The sequence below is a fragment of the Macrobrachium rosenbergii genome, chromosome 50, assembly GCF_040412425.1.
Source record: "Macrobrachium rosenbergii isolate ZJJX-2024 chromosome 50, ASM4041242v1, whole genome shotgun sequence".
Taxonomy (NCBI): Eukaryota; Metazoa; Arthropoda; class Malacostraca; order Decapoda; family Palaemonidae; genus Macrobrachium; species Macrobrachium rosenbergii.
The window spans coordinates 33,242,079-33,264,392 of NC_089790.1; the positions used below are offsets into that span (position 1 = coordinate 33,242,079).

At 36.6% G+C, this 22,314-nt stretch overlaps 1 long non-coding RNA gene across 2 annotated transcripts in view; it reads right to left on the bottom strand.

The window, feature by feature from the left end:
• Positions 1-22,036, bottom strand: part of LOC136832894 (uncharacterized) — a 52,968-nt gene extending 30,932 nt beyond the window's left edge. For both annotated transcript variants that reach the window (XR_010851352.1, XR_010851353.1), the window contains exons 1-2: positions 21,913-22,036; positions 11,370-11,494 (exon numbers count right to left, since the gene is read on the bottom strand). This is a non-coding gene — a long non-coding RNA (uncharacterized lncRNA). The remainder of the gene's footprint in view (positions 1-11,369; positions 11,495-21,912) is intronic.
• Between the last annotated feature and the right edge of the window lie 278 nt (positions 22,037-22,314).

Genomic DNA, 22,314 nt, shown 5'->3' on the forward strand with positions numbered 1-22,314 from the left:
TCTTTCTGCACAGCACACACAAATCGATACAGCAACACACAAATCGATATATATGTGTGTGTGTGTGTACATATATATATATATATATATATATATATATATATATATATATATATATATATATATATATATATATATATATATATATATATATATATATATATATATATATATATATATAATATGTATGTATATATATATAGTAATATGCATACAAGGTTATATATATTACTGGTTTCAGCCTATTATCCAACTAAAACTTACCATTCACTTAGTAACTGATTGTTAAGTTAGACTACACTACACCGAAAACATAACACTTGAGTACTGTAATTACTTAAAAAAGCTGAAACTGAATTCAAAACACGAAACATACAAAATTAAAAATTGTCCCATTATATTGCCATGCTTTCGAAATCTTTAACTAAATCACACTGCAAGTGCAAAGGATAAAACTTGATAACAAAAATAACAAAAAATAAAACCACTTTTCATACAAACGGTAAAAATGAATGTAAATTAAAATACATATTTTCAACGTAAACATTCTTCAGTTACATCAAGGATACTTAGGACAATTTTATCTCTGAAAATAAAGCTGGATTCTGTGACGCCAGGGGGTTCCAGAAAAAAATAAGTTGTGTCTTATTTCTTTGTTGTAAGGCAAGTGAATCCAGATATGTCGTGAGCTGGTCCAAAACAGGGTAACCTGGAGAGAACAAGCAGGCTATCTGCGTTGGCCTTGTGCCAGCAGAAGCCCATGTTCTTTTGATCAGTTCCTAACGGAAATATTAATGAAAATTTACGAAAAATGAAGAAATTTGTATATTACTGGATAACAAGATCATAAATTCATACAGTAAATATATGATGGAAGGCTAAATTAATAGATGTAACAGCCATTTTTTGTGAGTTTAATATGTTGTATTCGAGTACCGATATGTCCATACAATCTTAAGTTATGCATACAGGCTGAAAGCTGAAACTGAAAAAATTACAAACTTGGAAAATGAATTATAAAATGGACGAGATGATAATGATACATTCTTAAACATCCAAGATATAATATCTCGAGATTAACATACTTTAATATATTCCAAATGTTCAACAGAAAATTTTAAAATATCCACAGAGAAAAATGCCCATAAAGGTCTCTATGTCTAAAAATGAAGCCGCAAAATAGATAAGCGTAAAGGAATCCCAAAAAACCCCAAGACACAAGATGATAAATGTCTCGGAGAGGCCATACGGTGATCGAAGCACTTTATGGCCCTTACCCAGAAGAGCCGGGATCCCTTCCGATATGTAAATAGGCGTCTTGATCCGCTATGTGAACGCTTAACACATCATTTCATTTTACCTCCGATTTTTCGATCTCTGGGAAACGCTTTGGTTTTCTCCTCCTTTCGTCGTTTCTCTCTCTTTTACACCCGTGTTGATTTTTCGTTCCTTCTTTCTTCCTTTCTCTTTTTCATGCCCTTTCTCTCTTTATTTGCATTTCTTGATTTCTTCATGATTATTTTATCTCCTTTCTATTCCTGTTATTCTCTTGCTTTCCCTGATCTACACTGTATTTCTCTTCGCAATTCTGTATTAATCAATCGATCAATTCTTTCCCTTTCTGTCACTTTCCCTTTTCCCCTTTTTAATTCTCCTACATCCCTTTCATTTTTCTCTTCACTCTGTATTGATTTCACTATCGCTTTCTCCTTTTCTTACTCATATTTCTTTTCCAATCTGCCTTTTTCCCATCGTCTACCTCTATTTTTCCTACATTTTTCTCTTTCCGTTTTCACGCAGTCGTTCTCTCATTTTCTTAATTGTTATTCTCTCTTTTCCATTGTACATTTCTTTCAAATATACCCCCCGCCTTCTCTCTCTCTCTCTCTCAGAATTTCTTCGAAAAGAATCTTAAACATGTTCCTTTCTTCTCTCTTTCTTGGTGTAGCGCTGAATTTGTTGAGATCGACAGCATTTTCGCTGTTCACTCTTTACAAGAGATCGTTGCTTCTCTGCATCAAGCATCTTTTCTTTGGGTTTTGTTACCACCTATTTTTCTGTGTGTTTGAATTTACTCTTAATATCTACGGTGGTGCTCATCGTCAAGGCCTCTCAGTATCTGCAATCCTATCTGTCTTTATGGCCTATGAAAATCACAGCTTCTAGTATCTATATTTCTTCTATCATCACAGCCTCTTAGTATCTATGTTTCTCCCATCTTCTTCTTGTTTCGACCTTATCCATCCCAGTGTATAGCAGGGTCGCCCGCTCGAGTCAACTTTCTCCATCTATTTCTATTCCTTGCACCTTCTTCCCCCCGTCCCACCTCACCCATATCCCTCCTCACCACGTCCATCCATCTGATCCGCTGATGCCCCACACTCCTCCTACCCATCACTGGCATGTTCTTAGCTCTCTTGATTGGTTCCACCTCTTCTCTTATTACATGGCCATAATGTCTCAGACGAGCTTCCCTAGCCTTTTCCTTTATACCATACATTCTCTTATATCTTGACTCTCCCTCCTTTCCAGTAGTGATATTCCAGCAATCCATCTCACCATCGTCATCTCGGTTCTTTCCAATAGTCCCACCCCTCTTTCCTCTTAAGTACCCAAGTTGCTGCCCCATATAGTAGTACGGGCCTGATAACTGAATATTTTCTTGTCTAAAGCAACTCCAGTTACTTCTCTCCATTTTCGTCATGCTTCTTTCACTCTGTCTCACTGCTTTCTCAGTACCTTCTCCTCTGCTATTATTGATCCCAAGTAGTTAAACTCATCGTTCCGTTTTAGCACTGTACCATCTTCCACTTGAATGTTTACTTCTTCATGTCCTTCTTTACTACTAATCATTAGCCATGTCTTTCCAATGGTCACTTTCATTCCTTTCTTTTCTAGGGTTCCTTTCCATGCTAAAAACCTTTCTTGCAGTTCTTCTGTGTCTACTATAATGACTAAATCACCAGCAAACATCAGTTCCCAAAGCTCTTCGTTGTTCCTTAATACTGATGTCAAAATGTCTATAACAACGAGGAACAACAATGGGCTCAGAGCTGATCCCTGATGGAGGCCAACCTCCACAGGGAATGGCTCAGTCTCCCCATATTTTGTTTGTACACTGGTTCTTGCCGCCTCATACATCTTCACTAACCTTACCAACTCCGCTGGTACTCCCCTCTTTCTCAAACACCAGTAAACTACTCTTCTTGGTACCCTGTCATACGCCTTTTCAAGATCCACAAAACACCTGTAAACTTTCCTGTTTCCTTCTAAATATTTCTCTTTTACTTGTCTTACTATAAAAATAGCATCCACTGTGCTCTTTCCTTTCAAAAACCCAAACTACTGCTCATGTATATCTATTTCTCCCATCTTCATGGCCTTTTAATATACATATATTATTCTTCACATCCTCTTAGTTTTATATTCCTCCAAACTTCATGGCCTCTTAGTATCTACTGTATATTCTTTGTAATGCATATATTCACAGTCTCTTAGAATCTACATTCCTGTGTATAGTCAAGGTATCTATATTACTGCATATATTTATATGTACGGTCTCTTAGCATCTACATTCCTGCATACATGCACAGACTCTTACTGTCTACAGTCATGCATATATTAAGGTCTCTTAGTATCTATATTACTGCATATATTTACGGTCTCTTCGTATCTACATTCCCGCATATATCAACAGCCTCTTAGTATCTAAATTGTTGCATATATTCATGGCCTCTTAGTATCTACATTCCTGCATATATTTATGGCCTCTTAGAAACTACAATCCTTCATATATTCAGTATCTTAGTATCTACATTCCTACATATATTCAATGTCTCTTACAATCTACATTCCTGTATATATTTGCAGGCTCTTAGTATCTATATTCGTGCATATATTCACGGTCTCTTAGTATCTATATTCCTGCATATATTCACAATCTCTTAGTATCTACATTCATACATATACTCAGTCTCTTAGTATCTATATTCCTGCATATATTTACAGTCTCTTAGTATCTACATGCCTCCATACATACACAGACTCTTAGTATCTACATTTATGCATATATGCACGGTCTCTTAGTATCTATATTCCTGCATAAATTTACAGTCTCTTAGTATCTACATTCCTGCAACATACACAGACTCTTAGTATCTACATTTGTGCATATATTCATGGTCTCATATTATCTACATTCCTGCATATATTCAAGGTCTCTTAGTATCTACATTCCTGCATATATTCACAGTCATTTATTATCTATATTCCTCCATATATTCACAGTCTCTTAGTATTTACATTCCTGCATATATGCACAGTCTCTTAGTATCAATATTCCTCCTTATATTCACAGTCGCTTAGTATCTACATTCCTACATATATTCACAGTCTCTTAGTATCTACATTCCTACATATATTCACAGTCTCTTAATATCTACATTCCTGCTTATATTCACAGTCTCTTAGTATCTACATTCCTGCATATATTCAGTCTCTTAGTATCTACATTCCTCCATATATTCACAGTATCTTAGTATCTACATTCCTGCATATATTCACAGTCTCTTAGTATCTACATTCCTGCATATATTCAGTCTCTTCGTATCTACATTCCTACATATATTCACAGTCTCTTAGTATCTACATTCCTCCATATATTCACAGTATCTTAGTATCTACATTCCTGTATTATTCTGCATATATTCAGTCTCTTAGCATCTATATTCCTCCATATATTTACAGTCTCTTAGTGTCTACATTAATCATTATTCACAGTCTTAGCATCTATATTCCTGCATATATTCACTGTCTCTTAGTATCTACATTCCTGCATATATCACAGTCTCTTAGTATCTATATTCCTCCATAAATTCAGTCTCTTAGTATCTACATTCCTGCATATATTCACATTCTCTTAGTATCTATATTCCTCCATATATTCACAGTATTTTAGTAACTACATTCCTGCATATATTCACGGTCCCTTAGTATTTACATTCCTGCATATATTCTCAGTCTCTTAGTATCTACATTCCTGCATATATTCATGGTCCCTTAGTATCTAAAATCCTGCATATATTCACAGTCTCTAAGTATCTATATTCCTGGATATATTCACAGTCTCTCAGATCTACATTCCTACATATATTCACAGTCTTTTAGTATTTACATTCCTGCATATATTCACTGTCTTTTAGTATCTACAATCCTGCATATATTCACAGCCTCTTAGTATCTACATTCCTGCATATATTCACAGTCTCTTAGTATCTACATTCCTGCATATATTCACAGTCTTTTAGCATCTACATTCCTGCATAAATTCACGGTCTTTTATTATCTACAATCCTGAATAGATTCACAGTCTCTTAGTATCTACATTCGCAGATACATGCACAGACTTAGAATATACATTTGTGCATACATTCATGATCTTTTAGTATCTATATTCCTGCATATATTTACAGTCTCTTAGTATCTACATTCCTGCATACATACACAGACTCTTAGTATCAACATCTGTGCATATATTCATGGTCTCATATTATCTACATTCCTGCATATATTCACAGTCTCTTATTATCTATATTCCTCCATATATTCACAGTATCTTAGTATCTACATTCCTGCATATATTCACAGTCTCTTAGTATCTATATTCCTGCATATATTCACAGTCTCTTAGTATCTATATTCTTCCATATATTTACAGTCTCTTAGTGTCTACATTCCTGTATTATTCACAGTCTTAGTATCTATATTCCTGCATATATTCACTGTCTCTTAGTATCTACATTCCTGCATACATTCACAGTCTCTTAGTATCTACATTCCTGCATATATTCACAGTCTCTTAGTATCTATATTCCTGCATATATTCACAGTCTCTTAGTATCTACATTCCTGCATATATTCACATTCTCTTAGTATCTATATTCCTCCATATATTCACTCTTATTTTAGTATATTCACAGTCTCTTAGTATCTATTTCCTGCATATATTCACTCTTAGTCTCTTAGTATCTACATTCCTGTATTTCACATTCTCTTAGCATATATATTCACAGTCTCTTAGTATCTACATTCCTGCATATATTCTCAGTTTCTTAGTATCTACATTCCTGCATATATTCATGGTCCCTTAGTATCTAAAATCCAGTCTCTTAGTATCTATATTCTTCATTATTCACAGTCTCTTAGTATCTATATTCTTGCATATATTCATTCTCTTAGCATATTCCTCATATATTCAGTCTCTTAGTATCTACATTCCTGCATATATTCACAGTCTCTTAGTATCTATATTCCTGCATATATTCACTGTCTCTTAGTATCTATATTCCTGCATATATTCACAGTCTCTTAGTATCTATATTCCTGCATATATTCACAGTCTCTTAGTATCTACATTTCCTGCATATATTCACAGTCTCTTAGTATCTACTACATTCCTGCATATATTCACAGTCTTTTAGTATCTATATTCCTAAATTCTCCTGTATCATAAATATTCACATTCTCTTAGTATCTATATTTTGCATATATTACAATATTTTAACATTCCTGCATATATTCACAGTCTCTTAGTATCTACATTCCTGCATATATTCACAGTCTCTTAGTATCTACATTCCTGCATATATTCACAGTCTTTTAGTATCTACACTCCTGCATAAATTCACGGTCTTTTATTATCTACAATCCTGAATAGATTCACAGTCTCTTAGTATCTACATTCCTGCATACATTCACAGTCTCTTAGTATCTACATTCCTGCATTATTCACAGTCTTTAGTATCTATGCATATATTCACTGTCTTTTAGATCTATAATCCTGCATATATTCACAGCCTCTTAGTATCTACATTCCTGCATACATTCACACTCTTAGTATCTCATTAGTATATTCACATCTTTTAGTATATACACTCCTGCATAAATTCATGGTCTTTTATTATCTACAATCCTGAATAGATTCTACTCTTAGTATCTACATTCCTGCATACATTCACAGTCTCTTAGTATCTATATTCGCTGATACATGCATACATTCATGGTCTCTTAGAGTCTATATTCCTGCATATATTTACAGTCTCTTAGTATCTACATTCCTGCATACATACACAGACTCTTAGTATCTACATTTGTGTATATATTCATGGTCTCATATTATCTACATTCCTGCATATATTCACAGTCTCTTATTATCTATATTCCTCCATATATTCACAGTCTTTTAGTATCTACATTCCTGCATATATTCATGGTCTCTTAGTATCTACATTCCTGCATATATTCATAGTCTCTTATTATCTACATTCCTGCTTATATTCACAGTCTTAGTATCTATATTCCTGCATATATTCACAGTCTCTTAGTATCCACATTCCTGCATATATTCACAGTCTCTTAGTATCTACATTCCTGCATATATTCACAGTCTCTCAGTATCTACATTCCTGCATATATTCACAGTCTCTTATTATCCACATTCCTGCATATATTCATGGTCTCTTAGTATCTATATTCCTGCAAATATTCACAGTGTCTTAGTATCTACATTCCTGCATATATTCACAGTCTCTTAGTATCCACATTCCTGCATATATTCAAGGTCTCTTAGTATCTATATTCCTGCATATATTCACAGTCTCTTAGTATCTACATTCCTGCATATATTCATGGTCTCTTAGTATCTACATTCCTATAACATGCATTTCTGTATATATTCATGTTCTCTTAGTATCCACATTCTTGCATATATTCACAGTTTCTTAGTATCCATATTCCTGCATATATTCACAGTCTCTTAGTATCTACATTCCTCCATATATTCATGGTCTCTTAGTATATACATTCTTGCATATATTCATGTTCTCTTAGTATCCACATTCCTGCGTATATTCACTGTCACTTAGTATCTTTATTCCTGCATATATTTACAATTTCTTAGTATCTATATTCCTGCATATATCCACAGTCCCTTAGTATCTACATTCCTGCATATATTCAGAGTCTCTTAGTATCTACATTCCTGCATATATTCACAGTCTCTTAGTATCTATATTCCTCCATATATTCACAGTCTCTTAGTATCTACATTCCTGCATATATTCACAGTCTCTTATTATCTACATCTCTGCATATATTCACAGTTTCTTAGCATCTACATTCCTGCGTATTTTCATGGTCTCTTAGTATCTACAGTCATGCATATATTTACGATCTCTAAAGCCCTGTCCACACTAGCGGGCACTGCCCGACGGGCAAGCACTGTTCCTATAAACAGTTCCACTATACAGACTGACCGAGTATGGAGCCGGAACGATGCGATTGCCTGGTAACACTGCTTCAGAAGCGAGAGAAAATATAAACTGCTGGAAGTGCCCGTCGTGCATGCCCGCTAGTGTGGAGAGGCCATTTGAACCTACAATCCTGCATATATTCAAATCCTCTTAGTATCTACATTGCTGCATATATTCACGGTCTTTTAGTTTCTAAAATCCCGCATATATTCACTGTCTTTTAGTATCTACAATACTGCACATATTAAGTCTTAATATCTATATTCCTGTACATATTGACAGCCTTTTAGCATCTACAATCCTGTATATATTCACTTTCACTTAGTATCCACATTCCTTCATATATTTAGTCTCTTAGTATCTACATTCCTGCATATATTCATGGTTTCTTATTATCCACATTCCTGCATACAATCACGGTCACTTAGTATCTATTTTCCTGCATATATTCAGTCTCTTACTATCTACATTCTTGCATATATTCATGGTCTGTTAGTATCTACATTCCTGCATATATTCATGGTCTCTTAGTGTCTACATTCCTGTATATACTCACAGTCTCTTATATCTACATTCCTGCATATATTCATGTTCTCTTAGTATCCACATTCCTGCATATATTCACTGTCACTTAGTATCTATATTCCTGCATATATTCACAGTTTCTTAGTATCTATATTCCCGCATATATTCACGGTCTCTTAGTATCTATATTCCCGCATATATTCACGGTCTCTTAGTATCTATATTCCCGCATATATTCACGGTCTCTTAGTATCTATATTCCTGCATATATTCACAGTTTCTTAGTATCTATATTCCCGCATATATTCACGGTCTCTTAGTATCGACATTCCAGCATAATATATTCACAGTTTCTTAGTATCTATTTTCATCGCAACTTCACGGCCTTTTGTTATCTTCATCCCTCACACTCTTCATGAACTCAATATTCCTTCCTATTTTTACAGTTCTTCATATTTATTTATATTTCTGCCTCTTCCCACGTTTATTTACATCTTTTGGTAACGCCCCCGCCAAGCTAGAGATTACTCTTACTGTCGAGCAGAAGGCGAAGGACGAGATAGTAAGGCTTTCGATATTAATCTATGAATAGAATAGAATATCTAATTTAGGCCAAGCACTAGGACCTATGAGGTCATTCTGTTTTGAGAGATGCAACAGAAGGAAAACCTCGCTACTGCACTATGAATTAATTGTTAGAAGAGGGTATAAAGTAAGAAGTAAGAGACTATGAACGGAGGTACAACAAAAGGAATGAAAGGGGGTTGCAGCTAGGGGCCGAAGGGAAGCTGCAAATAACCTTAATTAATGCCTACAGTGCAACACATGAGGTACACTGACGGCACTACCCACCTACTGGGATTAACCTATGAATGAAGAGCTCTTAATAGGAAAGGTCTCTGATTTCATTGTTTCTTGGCTAGATAAATTCTTCATTTTCATTAATAATCCTATATTCTCACATTATCGTCCCTCTCATTCACACCTCATTATTTTTACCTCTTTTTTTTTGGTGCATTTATTTGTTACCGGGTCATCATCTTTCACTAACAACAGTTTCGTTATTCTAACACACTAGACAATGCAAGCAAAAGATTTGCTGACGCTCGGTTCTTTACAGTCTGAGAGAAAATGTGAAATATATTTTTTCCTTTCTCGTTTTCATAATGGCTTTTTTCTGTCCGCCTTCTCTTTTCTCCTATTCAGATACACCCTAACTTCTCTGCGCTTTTTTTTTTTTTTTTTTTTTTTGATCGGGGCGTATGCTTTCTTTCATAAATTGTTCATTGTTTCAGCACTTAAATCAAATGGCTTTCTTTTATCTCCTCTCTTTTATATTCCTTTATAAGGCTTTTATCACGATTCTTCTCTTCCATTTTTCTTGAACGTAACTGATTTTTCATCCGTTTCTCTTGCTGCTTTGTTTTTGTTTTCTGTTGCCTTTCTTTGCTTCCTCTCCCATTTTTTCAGACTCCTTCATTATACAGATGATCATTTTATCTATGAGAATGGTGTTTCATTATTCAGAGTTACAGTGATAAGAGCAATTTCGTATATATGTCATCCTCAGTTCTACCCATCGTCCCCTGAAGTTATTTCTCAATACTAATCATTCATATCATAACATTCACCTAAACATTTCATGTTATCACGTCAATAGTCACATTCACCTAAAGCATTTCATGTTATCACTTTAGTAGTCACATTCACCTAAAGCATTTTATGTTATCACGTCAACAGTCATTCTTAAACAGGAGCTCTGATGGCATTTCGAAAAAAAATCTAATAACGTGATCTAAATTACAATAAATACATTATTGTTATTAAGATATTCCAGAAGAAACCAAATTCTTGTTGACTAGGAATGGAATGGAATGTAGAGCTTAGGCCAAAGACCAAGCACTGAGAGCTATGAGGTCATTCAACGCTGGAAAGGAAATTGAGATTAGGTAGGACTGAAAGGTGTAACAGTAAGAAAACCTCGCAGTTGCACTATGAAATAATTGTTAGGAGAAGGTGGATAGCAAGGAGGAAGAAAGATAATATGAATGGAGGTACAGTAAAAGGAATGAAAGGGGTTGCAGTTATGGGTAGAAGGGACTTTGCAAAGATCCTTTAGTAATGCCTACAGTGTACCTCACGGCACTACCCCTATCTAGGCTTGTTGACTAGTAATGTAATACTGAGGACTTGACATGTTATATGGAATATGCTGTGCTACAGAGTGATGCAGTTACAAATAATGTGTACAGGATGATACGATTGTGGTTCCGACGGAGCTCCTTTGGGGAGGACGGGACCTGATAAAGAAACCTAACAGCAAAATGAAATATAATCAATCCATTTCATCAGCCCTAATTCTCTATTAAGTCAAGTGAATTCACTCACTTAAACCCACGGTTATCTCATTTTCCTCTTAAATGGCTCTTACCGGTCTGACTCTATCGATATTTTTCCTTTTATCTTAAGCACGTGAGCTCAAATGTTTGGTTGTTTATCATTTTCCCAGACATAATAAGTTGCTGTGCTTCTTACCTCCTTTATTCTTCCAGAGTTCTGAACTATCTGTGGTAATAAATCAGTAGTTCTACCACACATGCACTTGGATGTTCGCCCTCTTGGAAGAAGCTAAACCGAAGTCAGAACAAATGCGGTTTCTTCTGGAAAACAGAGGAAAGTGTTATCAAGTAACTAATGCAAAAAGATCTAAATGATAACAAATATGTAACGTAAAATGCAACGTAACACTCAAAGAAGATTTTGAATATCGCATGGTCGAGAGATTTTGTTTGTCAATGTGAAAATAATAAAAATGATAGTTTCATTTCCAATAACTCATTTTAAATATTTTTTACTTACTTACGGTATTTTCCACTTTTCTGACTTAAAGTAAAAACTGAACAGTCTCGTTATTTCTCAGGTAATTTCTCTCCGTACATAAGTAATCCTCAAACCAACTCTACTAAATCTATGGCATATTTAAAACTGATAAAACATAATCACAGTGTGGGGCAAGCTGTTGCTACGGTGCTCACGTGGAAAACGAATGAATCATGTGACAGGAGCGTCTCTGAAGTAAATAGTTCTGTCCTTTTTCTTTGCCTTTGGCAAGAACAGAAAAATAATGGGAAAACAAGACATTTGTCTTGGGAGGTCGTGCACGTGACGTTGCCAATTGTTTATGACGATATATTGCTGGGCAAGAATGAAAACACACAATTAAGTCTTTAAAACAAAAACAAGTAAAAAAATGCGCCGAAGTTTCTTCAGGTGTAATCTAGTTTTCTGTACAGTGTATAGGCCTAATAATGTATGAAACTCTCAGCCACGGCCCGGTGGCGGCCTGGGTTGTTGGCATCCGCCAGACGCACAATCATGGCTAAACTTAACCTTAAATAAAATAAAAACTACTGAGGCTAGAGGGCTGCAATTTGGTATGTTTGATCATTGGAGGGTGGATGATCAACATACCAATTTGCAGCCGTAGTTTTTAAGATCTGAGCAGTAGTTTTTAGGATCTCAGGGCGGACAGGCAAATAGTCATCTCAATATTTTTCTTTTACAGAGAGCTAAAAAGAAAAAAAAAATCCGCGTTGCAAGGGGCGCTAGAAAGAAATTGAACACAAGTGTCACCTGATAAATCTGGCGATATTTCTTTTTACAATATCACTGCTAAGAAAAACAACAGCATTTTTCGCGTTTTAGAAAAGGTTTAATTGACACCACGACAGAACCACCACGTGTTCCCACATTCTAGGGTTACTCTTCTCAAAGTGAATTAGGAGGAAGTTGACTTATTAATAATTTCAGCGTAATTATAAAGGCTTGTAGTGCTCATTTATATAAATTCAGTATTAAAATGAAACACTTAATCCTAGTCTATGACATACCTGTCAACATCCGAGCATTTTCTTGAAAGAATCACCTTGAAACGCATTGATCTATCTTTTCAGCAACAGTAATTTTTAAACCACATGTCTGGCTCTCAATTCATCTCAACTAATTCATTCTCAACAAGTTCTTCAGTTGGGAGAGTCATTCAGTTGTCAACATCCAATGAAGAATTAGAGGAATTTATTTCTGATGAGAAAATTCAATAATGTGGTTCCCAAAATAATTTTTCCGTTGCTGGTAACAAATTGGTTCTTAGCCACGTAAATAAAAATCTTCGGGCCACAAAGAGCTGTTAATCAGCTCAGTGGTCTGGTTAAACTTAGGTACTGCTTAACTTTTCGACATCCACACATTCTCATACAGGGAGAAAAGTCAAAACCAAAGAAATTTTATTCTGGCCTATTAAATAAAAACTGGCCACAAAAGACCTCTGGAAGTCTAAGAAAATAGCTATACAAACAACCAAACCTTGGTTAACTGTATGTCTACGCCTAGGCTTTAATTCATACGCATTATGTTTACTGAACCTACAGGAAAATGTCTAAAACAAGTTATAAGAAAGCAAAATCTCCTCTATCCAGCCCTTAAGGCTAAATGAGGTTAGGCTAGCTAAGGTCTTAGGATAAATACTGTAATGGTCTTTTGAATAGTTCTGCCTACTTTACAACTCTTGCAGCCATTTTTTAATCGTTCATTTCATAAAAATACCATAAGGTTACAAGGCTACAATGGTACTGTCATACATTATGTCATTTCCCACATATGAAACTGCAAGTGATTTGTACATTGCGTTTACTTCCCACCAACAATAAATTTTGTGATAACAATCAATGAAAATATGATAATTTTCATGATAAAATTAATTATTTGGATACTCACCTACTGTTAAAGTTAACTTTATCTTTGCGCCATCAGGTGCGATAAAATTTGAAAAAAATCAAGATTCGATTGGCTATCCGGCTAGGACTGTCTCTGTAATCACCTGTTCCCACCAGGTGGTGCTGGAATTTTTACGTTCTGGTCAGATTTCTTCATGACCACCCACTATCATGAAAAATATCATTATTTGGAATGAATCTTACCTACTGTTAAAGTTAGCTGACTACCACAATGAATGAGGATGGTGGGTTAGTGCAGCCAGAGAAACAGTGCTCAGCCAAACTAAAAGCGTTTTTAATGGGGAGGAAAAAAAGCTCAACAATCCTGCCTGATGTGTGACCCTTACTGGCAAGTACTGTTGTCAGACGTTGGAACTAAAACAGGGTGTACGGCCCTCGTAGCAAGACTTGCCAGAGATTCCTTACAGGGTAAAAAGGACTCTATCTCGTACAGTGCTGGTGACTCCTGAGCCCGAGTCGAAAGCCCATAACTGGCAGTCCAAAACTAAAGATAACTAACACCTTCATACTCGTATATGCAGGTACACTCATATACACCAATGGGTACCTTTATGCTCCCAAATTTCAATAGGGGGATTCCTAACAACTAACGATAAGATAGCAAGCAAGGTAATTACCACATTTGGTTCAGGAGAAAGTGCCCCCACTGCAAAGATAGGGCTAAGGGCTTTACACCTCATGCTAAAATTGAACATTCGCAAATAATGACGCAAAAACCGTTATATCTCCTCCGAGTTGCAAGACAACCTTCTCTTAAAAAGATTTTAAAGGGAATAAAGACATGTTTGCAGTACAGAAGCCATGAGGATTATTTCCAAAAATGGTAAAAGCTCAGGAATCAATATTATTCTATGCACACTGACTTCAGCCATCTTGGAAAAAGGAGTGCTTAACTTCTCCTCTTACAGGTTGTCTGTCCAGGTAAACCCCTAAGGTTCTAACTGGACATAGGACAGCCATTATTCCATTACTACCTAAGTAGTTAAATTAGGCACTGTTACAAATTTGGGAGGGCTTTCAATTCTAAATCTTTTCTCTATGCAATGAAAGATAAGAGAGAGGTTGCCACTAGAGCAAAGCCAAAGAACAAGATTGGGTTTGAAGCTTACTAATATAAACTCTTCATTGCCTACCATAAGGCACTGTGATAAAACTAGGAAGGGCTTTCACCTTTATATCTTTTCTATAAGCAATGAAAGAAAAGAGAGAGGCTGCCACTAGAACAAAGCCCCCATACATGAGAGGGCCTCAAGTTCACTAATACACTTTGCCACAACAAGAGCTAAGAGAAAAGTGTCTTCAAAGTTCTTAAGTGATGCCTTATCTAAGGGCTTAACTGCAGTTATGTCAACACCTGAAGGATTACGTCTAAAATTTCATTGCAAATCATGATTGGAAGAAGAAATTTCCAGCACAAAAGATTGAAAACCTCTTCAAACTTTAAATCATGAGCAATATTCCAGTCAGCATGATGCAGAACTGAAAACAAAGTGAAGTGGCATCCTCAGGACAAGCACCAAAATAAAAAACTAACCATTGTTATTGATACACAAGTCTAACAGAGGAGGGCCTTCTAGATTTAAGGATTGCCTCCTTGGCCATTCTAGAAATGCCATTAGCTCATAACAGATAACACAATCTCAACAGCGAGATGAAATATATGGAGTTTGATGGAACCTTCTCAAATAAGACTTGTCTGAAAAGATCCTTCCTGAATGAAAGAAGACAAGGAACATCTACTACCACGAAAGAAAGTTAGAGGAACTGTTCCCTTTGGGGCCATGAATGAGCTATCAAAATCATCCCTGTGATCTACAAAGCTCACAACTTGTTGAGTATTTCCTCAAAACAGCCAACAGGGCAAAAGCATAAAGGTCTAGATTTGGCCATTCTTGAAGGAAGGCATCAACTGCCCATGCCAAGGATCCTGGCATGGAGGGCAGTAAACTGGTAGTGTAGTGTTTAGGGCAGTCGTGAACAGATGGATGTTTGAGTCTCCCTAAAGGCTCCACAACTGGCAAACCTAAGGAAGAGGAGACTATGTGACTGGAGACCTTGCCCTTTTCTGCTGAGTTGGTCTTCAATAACAGATTTTAACTAGGACAAAACAAGGTAATAAAATGACTTACTGTACTCTGTCCAAAAGATAAGGTAGTTTCTTTGTTAGTCTGAACAAATTTCTTGATTTGTCTCCCCTTGTCATCTTATGTAAGAATCGAGACTTGCATAAGAGTTGCAAGATGTTTACACTTCCATTTCCTGACTTCAAATGTTTCTCAGAATGGCCCCTCTAAGGTACTTTCACCTCACAATTAGGCAAAATTACTTTCCTAAGAGGAGACTTCACTTCCTTGGTCTAAGAACTCGAAACTTGCAAGCTGAAGAAAGGAAGGTGAAAAAACATATACTGTATGCAAGTCTTAACCCCACTCTAAGCAGCTTCAAAACTGGAAAAAATGCAGTAGCATCCGAGAAACAGCATGTAGGGAACACTCCAAGATAACCTCTGTAGAATAGATTAAGCCAGCAACATGCCAGCACACCACCTAGTTTGGCTGGTTTCTACGGGCTCACTCTAAAATCACAGTTGCGAGTACAAAAACACTGCTCATGTTAGGAGCAGAGCTCTAAAACACTAAACAGTTACCTAAATTCTCTTTCAAATGTTCATCCATCTCCCAAAGGCTCTACTTCAGAGAATGTACCTTACCATGACAAGAGTTAACTTCTTACTTGTTTTAACAGGAGCCAAGGTAGAAGTAAACTAAAGAGCCCAGGTTAACGGATTCACACTTGGTAAAAGGAACTGAATACAGAACAAAGTGAGCTATGTAATGCTTAAATATTAAAGGAGAATCAACCAAAACATGGTTGAAACTCCTAAAGTCCAAACGGAGGAACTGAGGTGGAAGAGGTGATATAAGCAGGAATGTCAGCAGTGACATCACAGAATGCCTGGAGAAAGTACCGGATGTAGTGAATGAGTATTTGGGTGGAAAAGGGAGAGGATTCTACCTGATGTCACCACGTAACCTTGACAACAGTCAGGGCCGTCTGCATGGATGGGGAAGCTAGAGGCCTCTTGCATGACGTCACCAGGTAACCTAGGCAACAGTGGTGTTGTCTGCATGGAAGGGATGGGTAGCGGTTTCTTGTATGATGTCATCAGTTGGAGAGTCTGCACAACACTTATGAGCCGATTACCGAGAAGCAAGAGCTGTGCTGTCATCAGGCAAACTCACTCTAGATAAGTAGGTGGCGGAAGAAGAAGAGCAGCCATTACGAAAAGGAATAATTGTCACAAGGTGACAAATACGAGGTGATAGAGGGGAAGAGGTGGGGGACAAAACCAGGGGGACAAAGATAACAGAAGAACAGACAACACAGTTCAGAACTACTGAGGCAATCATAATACAGTATGTCTGAATCCCTAACTCTACAGGTTCACATACATCACAATCACCCTCTCCAAAAGGGGTGTTACATGAGCCAGCCATGTTTAGCAGATCCAGGTTGTCACAGTTGGCAACACTGGAACCAGCAAATGCAAGCACCAAACCACCAAATAACTCACCAAGAGTTGCTTGGTAGTTTAGCACCAAACCCGAACTGGAAAATGGTTGAGAGAGGTGTCAAAGGGCACAGACCTTGGTCCCGAGACATGCCTTGATTCACTGTCAGAGGAGAAAACCAACTGACAAGGGCAGTATAGAGGGCGTGCTACACACAGATGTCAAGGCTCTGACACCTCTCTCGCTGGGGGAAACCAAAAAGGTTGAACACAAGGGGATATTCGGTCAAAACTCTAACTAATAATAAAAGAATTTATATCACTAACTTATTTTTCTCCTGGAACCACTAGGGAGCAAAAGAAGGCGGAGCAGAAGGAGAGAGGAATTAACCTAGGCTATCAGATAGGCTAGTGGAGGAGGAGAAGCAACACCGGACAACAAAAGGAAAAGACTGAGTAGGCTTCTGGTGTGCCCTAATTGTCCACGTAAACTATCAGCCTCTAGCATCTTCTGATACTTCACAAAATTTTCATCCTCTCATCAGATCACTCATAATCTACACATCAAGAAAACTAAATTTGTGCCTCAACAACTAGGTTAACATAGGCTACGTGGTCATCCTGCAAAATTGAAACATTCGGTTTCCACAAACTCTTTCCTATACACCTAATGCTTTCATCACTTGTTGTAGATGACATCATGCAACAACAGAAATCAAGCACAATACCATTCAGGAGAAAATTGGCTAGAAATCATGAAAATATTACTAATGCCGATTCCCCATCTGTATAAGAACATGGCATGAAGAAATCTGACAATAACGTAAACACTCCAGCACCACCTGGTGGGAACAGGTGATTACAGGGACAGTCCTAGCAGGTTAATCAATCGTATTTTGATTTTTTAAAATGCTGATCACACCTAATGGCGAGAAGATAAAGCTAACTTTAACAGTAGGAAGATTCATTCCAAATAATATCTTTTTCTCTCAATCTGACTTTACCCTTGTACGATCAATAGCTGTCTTTCTTGAATATAATGACTAACTAAAAGGTCCAGATGAGTTTACCAGTATGACTCACAAGTAACATCCTTACTCCCATGGGTTGAAAATAATTGGTATCTATGGAAAATGTTTCTGTAATTGTGAAAAACATTGTAATACTGTACTGTACATGTACCTGACAGGGTTTATCAGGTTCCAGGTAAGGTTACCATCATGTGTGAAGGCCCTCTTCAGAAATTTATTCAACCCCAAAAGGCAAATCACTTATTTATCAGGCACTTCAAAACTCGAGGTGAACTGCAATCATTTGATAATGGTTTGAATTAAGAAACTACTTAAAATTTGAAATTCTATTTTACAGTCCCTATTTAACTAAAAAAAGCACCTCACATAATTGACTGGGCAGGGCATCAATGTCCAAACTGCACATCTGAGTGCCAATATTACGCAGAACTTGTCAAAATAAAATACGAAGTTACTGTCTGAATGGGGTCAAGATCCAATTCAGACTTAACGAAGACTACAGTTTCTTCTTACACTTTTCACATACAGTACCTGTGTGATAATAAGTCCAAGAAATAATTTACTGTAGTTTTAAAACTTACTTCCTTTAATAATTCGGCAATAAAATTAATAACACACCATGACAAAAAATCTACTATTTACTAATTAATTAAACTTAAAAGTTACACTCAAGTGTTAACCACGACTAACCTGACTTAGGTTTCCTGCATGGCTATTGTTCCTGTTCTACGGGTGTCTCATTTGTTTACCATTATAAGCCTTAGCGTATAATTACAAAGTGAAAGTGACTGCTAGTACAAGAAAAAGACTTAGCTAGGCAAGAAATGTTTTATGAATTTATCAACCTACCTACTTTAGCATTTAAAAATAAAAAGTCTCAGCTTGAATACCCTCACTTTCTATTCGGTTTAGACTAGGCTTAATCTACGTATCTAGGCCCTCTAAGGCCGTTTCACACCAGATGCGATGCTAGCAAGCTACGCTATACTATGGAGCCATGCTAGCCATACTCGCTATGCATGTGTTCACACTGAAAGCTATGAATGTCTGCGAACAATCCATGCAAGTATGTAAATATCTATTGTTAATCTGTTCATCTTTACTGCTATATTTAAATTTAATTTATACATTAATCTATGAAATCATTTATATTCTTTGGACATTTGCTTCTCCCATTTGAAAATGCTCCTGTTTAATAATAATAATAATAATAATAATAATAATAATAATAATAATAATAATAATACAGTAAACACCCGTATTCGTGGGGGATGTGTACCACACAGCCCCGCCGCAAATAGCAAAAATCCGCGAATACTTAAAACCCCTCTAAAAACACTTAGAACTGCCTATTTTGATAGTTTAAACACAAAAAAACCCTCTAAAAATGCTTATACCTGAGGATTTTAATAGTTTTATCACAAAAAGTGCATTTAGTCATGAAAATGATTTGAAAATACAGTAATTAGTGAATATTTCTCTGTGAAAAATACCGCGAATGAGCAAATTTTCCATGAATAATGGGTAGATACGTTCCACAGAGAAATCTGCAAATACAAGAGTTCGCAAATATTGAGACCACGAATACAGGGGGCAGGGGGTTACTAATATAATAGCCTAATAATAAAACTTGACCATGCACTATTGGAAAAAAATCTGACTGAGTAAATTTACTTAGGTATATTTTATACTCCCACGTCAATATAACATTTACAGTATATTTAGATTTAAGCCATGGGGTGGGAACATCTGCTGTGAGACCCCAGTGAGCATAAGCGAGAGGAGCTACGTCCAAAAAAATCATGCGCCCAGCCATCTTGGAAGCTATGAGCGCTATGTCACTGACATCGGTAGTATAGCTTCGCCCCCAGTGTGAGCAGCCTTGCTTAAAACAATGCCAGCAATTAAAAACCATGTGCCGAAACATGGTTACCATAGTGTAGCGCGCTTAGCATCGCATCCGGTGTGAAACAGCCTTAATACAGTACATATATTAGCCTTAAAGTTTCCTGTACACTTAAGACTACCCTCACCTCACCTGGGCTCTCTTTATGACCATTTTCCCTAGCCTAGTATTCATTTGGTTTTGGGATGCACTTTTAATACAACTAAGCAACAGGACTCTTCACCCAGTCAACTCTTACTTTTGTTCCACCTCCAGTTTTATCTAATATTGTATGAGCTGTCATTACCTATCTCTAATTCCTTTGTTAGGAGACTGAAACATTCACTGAAATACACTACTGTAGACTAAGTAATAAATTACAAATGTCTACAACAGCAGCACTTTGTGTACCATCTCTCATTTCTCATTCTCAGTATTTAAACTAAGTATTGTAGTGAACATCATGGAAAGACTGCATTTCAGGAGACTAATTCTTAGGACTGATAAAACATGCCATGACCTAACTTAACCTATCATGATGAAGGCTTGTATAAGTTGAATGACAAGTTGACACTTCCGGGCAGGATGATTTATAAAACGGGTTACCATTTTATTTTGGGAAGGAGGATTGGTATTTCTTTCATAGTTAATTGTGTACTGGTTATGGCTAGTGCTGGACCTTCAGAAATTTGTGATAACCCACAAAACTTTATTCTGGTCTCACAAGTCTGTGAAGACCTATTTTGGGTACTCTTAGACTATACAAGTGATCATTTACAATGACAACACCATAACTTAGTTTAAAGAGAAACATGAGGCACTTAGCCTACAGGATAGCCTAACCAAGTCTGAATGTGGGTACGTTCTGAAAATGAATAGCTTTTCAAAAATAAATAGGGCAGGGTTTTTTGGATAGGTTTTTTTAAGTAATTTTGAAGAACTTGACACTTATGGCACTCTAGGCCAGGTTAAGCAGGAGCTCCAAGGGCGAAAGTAAACCCCCTTGGTGAGGTAGGGCCCATTTCACCAGTCAGTAGACCCTATGCCACACGCTCCGTTATGATAAGTTAGGTTAATTTGTATCAATGTAATTCACTCCATGAATAACGGCATCCTAAATTCCGGGACGTCTAAGAACCCTAAACTAGACTAGGTTATGATGCAGTCTTGCAGGGTAGGCCTAGCCCCATTTCACGAATCTCATTTTGTTCTGAAAGTGCTTTCCACCAGGATCCCACATTATCATCTTTTGATTAACTGAGATACTTTTTAAAGGTTTACCTCTAATTTATCTGCAACACAATAACCTATCATCCACAGCCTTTTGAGATGTAACTGAGTAAGAGAGCATCTTGTCGACGGTGTGGGGAAGGGTTATTTTTCGGAAGACTCCAGCCACCTCCCACTTTATAATTTATATATTTTTTTGGTAAATCACATCAAAACAAAAAATCTCTTTTCAATACATAACCTTCGCAAATATTGAACAGAGAAAAATAATTAATAAAATGACGTCTTAAAGGGTATGACCATACCAGCAACCTCCGTAGCTAACACGGCAAAATTGTAACCATTAAACACCCATAGGGTACGACAGGTTGGTACTTTTAGGTTCTTTTAGTGCCCTAGCATTTCCTAGCCATTTTTGCATGTAAAACCTAAAGTGGTTTTTCATGCAAAAATGGCTAGCTGGCGCCTTTCGAAATGGCTGGCTGGAGTCTTCCGGAAAATTACCCGGGGAAGAATCACGAACGTGGGCCTAGGCCTAAACTATAACCAGTACAAAAATATTTTTAATTTTGAACATAGATGGGATAGTCCTTGGCACACAGCTCTATACATCTGCCGCAATACTTACTCACACAGCATTCCTAACATATCCTAGGGTCGTAGCATTCGTCGTTCATCAAGGACAATGATTTAACTAGTAAACAAATGTAGTCATGACGTACCAGGGAGTCGGGACGTCGTGCATATTGGAAACAAATATCGTGATTCGTGACAGAGAGGAATGCACCGATTAATTAGGAACGTGATGCTTCTTTCAAATAAACAACTTGAATTTACCTTAAGGGTAAGAATTAAAGATTGTCCTAATGAGAAATTAAAGCACGTTAATGACTGTAAAGAAACATTCAACTTAGATACTAAGAAATATTTGAGGCTGCATTCAAAGTAATGCATCAAACTTCATTTTAAGAAAAAGTCTAGGCTTTGGCCGTGATAGAATAAAATTGACATTACGTATCATTCAAGAAAT